This window comes from Panulirus ornatus, chromosome 31 (genome assembly GCF_036320965.1).
Source record: "Panulirus ornatus isolate Po-2019 chromosome 31, ASM3632096v1, whole genome shotgun sequence".
NCBI classification, from domain to species: Eukaryota; Metazoa; Arthropoda; class Malacostraca; order Decapoda; family Palinuridae; genus Panulirus; species Panulirus ornatus.
In genome coordinates this window covers 500,809-505,000 of record NC_092254.1, presented here as the reverse complement: position 1 = coordinate 505,000, position 4,192 = coordinate 500,809, and positions in this window count along the sequence as shown.

Genomic DNA, 4,192 nt, shown 5'->3' with positions numbered 1-4,192 from the left:
ATGACAGGAGAGTGTACATATATAATGAGAATGGGGTGAGAATGTGTCGGTTGTGGTGTAGATAGATACATGGGAGTTGTTTATATACCATGAGAATTGTGTGCAAGATGAACACATCATGTGGTGAACGTTCCCTGATAGAAACCCCAGGTACACCTGACCCCCAGCCAACCAGGTCAGCTGTGGACAGACCAGAGGAAACTCTCTCTCTCTCTCTCTCTCTCTCTCTCTCTCTCTCTCTCTCTCTCTCTCTCTCTCTCTATCTCAGGTCAAATAAACCAGTTATACCCCCCTCCCTCCCTCCCACCATGACAGGAGCGGTGTGTGGGAGAATGGCGTCCACCTTCCACGATGGCATCACCAACCAACCACTTGCGCTCCCGTCTCTCTCCCTCGTAAGGAGCCAGCTCCGCTCACCCTCTCCTGCTGTCAGGCCGCTAAAGATGACATGAGATATAGCTAGGAAATATATATATATATATATATATATATATATATATATATATATATATATAGAGAGAGAGAGAGAGAGAGAGAGAGAGAGAGAGAGAGAGAGAGAGAGAGAGAGAGAGAGAGAGAGAGAGAGAGGCTGACATCCTCGTACAGATAGAACTATCTTTATCTTCAAGAATGGTTCAGGATCCCCTCATCAATCATATATCAATTTTCCCTCAGGTGTTGTTGACATGAAGCCTTTCAGAAGTGGTACGACCCCTGAGCACGACGGTACGACCCCTGAGCACGACGGTACGACGCTTAAGCGTAAGTAAAGGTTATGCTATCTGGCACATACACATGTGTCACGTCTGGCCTTAAGTAATTCATTAAGTAAAGGAATATGCAACGTGTCGACGTACGGATCTTAAGTAATTCATTAAGTAAAGGAATATCCAACGTGTCGACGTACGGATCTGGGTACTTTCAACCTAAGCGTTTTCGCAACCCAATATATTCCAAATACGGATCAGCCCAATAAACGATTTTCGGACAAGTGTTTCCCGGAGAACGGACCTGCCTGTAACACTCCATTGTTAGGAGGATGTGTTGTATGCTGCTCACTGTGAGAGAGAGAGAGAGAGTTAGCAATTTGTTATGTAGTAGAGGGAGGGCATTCAGCACTCGTTGTTATGTAGTAGAGGGAGGGCATTCAGCACTCGTTCAGGCTGCCAAGTTTTGACATTATCTAGTAAGACTGAGGGGGGTGGAGCCTGTGAGGCCCTCTCTTAGTAACAACTTGAAGAATGACTAATATACATTAAACACTCCAAGCAACGATCGTTAAACACTCCAAGCAACGATCGTTAAACACTCCAAGCAACGATCGTTAAAAACACCAAAACCCAGCAGTCACCTACGGCGAAGTTAGTAGGAATCCAGGTGAGAACTATAATGTCTTTTATTTATATTTGTACTGAGTTTTGATCTGTTGTTCTTATCTATCATTACAGTTGTTATCTATGATTATATTGTTGTTATCTATGGTTATATTGGTTTTTATTTATGACTCTATTGGTTTTATCTATGATCATTTTGTTTTTTATCTATGATTATACTGGTTTTTACCTATAATTACATTGGTTTTTATCTATGATCATAGTGGTTTTTATCTATGATTATACTGGTTTTTATCTATGATCATACTGGTTTTTATCTATGATCATATTGGTTTTTATCTATGATTATACTGGTTTTTATCTATGATTATATTGGTTTTTATGTATAATCTCCGCGAAATGATCAGGTACAATATCCATTCATAATACTGAACAGTAACATCATCACAAAATATTACAAAATACACCTCTAAACTTGCAGGTGTTTTTTCCCCCATTTAGTTCCAGCTGAGGATTCGTTATAAAGTCGTTTTTCCATCATAACTACCGGCAACCTTGTGTCGCATTACCCCGCCACTAGTTCCTTCACCTCTGCCGAATATACAATTCGAGCTCGCATGGCTGCCTGGTAAGTCTGCCTCATTATCTGAACCAGTGAACACAGAGTTCGAACACCACCAAGATTCCCCCGCCCTTTTAAGGCCATCTAAAGGGGTCATTATTTTCATTGGTGAGGTGGGGTGGTTATCAGCCAACACCTTCCCATCATGACCTCCGGGGAAGGGGTCACCCTCCGTCAGTGAACTGCCTCAACATGGCTGCAATTTGAGAGGAAGGGGGGGGGGGGTGACCTCTCTATCCCTTACTTTTGAAGCGCTAGGTAGTTCATCATCACTTGTGAAGCCTCGGAGTCTCCTTCTGTAACGAATCTGAAGCTTCAGTTCCGTATATGGCAACCGAGTTGAACTCTTGAGGTTATACTGATGAATATCAAGTCCAGGAATTGTGCTGACTTGTAATCTGAGCCTGAATTCCTTAAAAGCTTATGTTGCTACTTACTGTCTCTGTAATATATAAATAAATAAATATATATATATATATATATATATATATATATATATATATATATATATATATACATCATGCAAACCTCCAACAGACAAGATCGAACCCGGGACCCTACGTGACAGGCGGGAGTGCTACCGCTAGGCTATGATGGCCACGCAGGGTTCGATTCTCCCTGTTGGAGGTTTGTATGTTATAATGAAGCGCGCGTTCATACATATCATATTCGTGTATAATATATATATATATATATATATATATATATATATATATATATATATATATATATATATATATATATATATATATATATATATTTTTTTTTTTTTTTTTTTCATACTATTCGCTATTTCCCGCGATAGCGAGGTAGCGTTAAGAACAGAGGACTGGGCCTTTGAGGAAATATCCTCACCTGGCCCTCTTCTCTGTTCCTTCTTTTGGAAAAAAAAAAAAAAAAAAAAAAAAAACGAGAGGGGAGGATTTCCAGCCCCCCGCTCCCTTCCCTTTTAGTCGCCTTCTACGACACGCAGGGAATACGTGAGAAGTATTCTTTCTCCCCTATCCCCAGGGAAAAAAAATATATATATATATATATATATATATATATATATATATATATATATATATATATATATATATATATATATGTATTATGTGACTGGGCTACATTGGTGGTCACTACTCTAATCAGGTCAAAGGTCAAGGTGATGATGGCCAGGGGTGGCGATGTGCTCAAGGGTTGTACGGTGGTGTTGGAGGACACGTGAACCAGGCCGGCCTCAGTCTCCAACACCACCACCACCAGGACGGGAGGTCATCATCACTGCTCGTACAGGGCGCTGCGCCACGCCCTTGTGACCTCCGACCCCCTGAGCGCGAGGCGGGTATGAAGACAGGAGAAAGGGCCTGGCGAAGGGGTAATAGGACGTGACCTTGGGCGATAGTAGCAGTTACGACCACTCCATCAGAGTGCACACCTCCCGTCCCCGTGTTATGAAGAACAGGTAGTTACACACACACACACACACACACACACACACACACACACACACACACACACAGCAATCTATAGTTGTTCTCGAAGTCATCTGCAAAATGTGTAAACAATCTTAACGTTCAAAAACTAGTATGGAAGCCGCCACAGACGACCAATAGGTACATCCATCAACCAATACAGAGCGTACAGCACCTACATGTATCAAGAAGTAGCCAGAGATACCTCAGTCTAACAACAGAAGCTGTAGACGTTGTGCATCTGAAGCCTGGGTGTATAATCTCTTCAGCAGATGGATGGCCTGGTATGGGAGGTCAGATGGATGGCCTGGTATGGGAGGTCAGATGGATGGCCTGGTATGGGAGGTCAGATGGATGGCCTGGTATGGGAGGTCAGATGGATGGCCTGGTATGGGAGGTCAGATGGATGGCCTGGTATGGGAGGTCAGATGGATGGCCTGGTATGGGAGGTCAGTTGGATGGCCTGGTATGGGAGGTCAGATGGATGGCCTGGTATGGGAGGTCAGATGGATGGCCTGGTATGGGAGGTCAGATGGATGGCCTGGTATGGGAGGTGAATGCTAGCGTTCTACGGGGGGACCAGGTCTACTGTACAACATAAACTCCAACATTAAATTCAAGCAAACCAACACACCATGATAAACCATGTAATAAACCATGATAAACCATGTAATAAACCATGATAAACCATTTTCATAGGTGGAGTACATTTGTCCCCGTCAGAAACGGACGAGTGGTCAATATAAGATAAAATAAGTAATATTCTTTGATTTCAGACG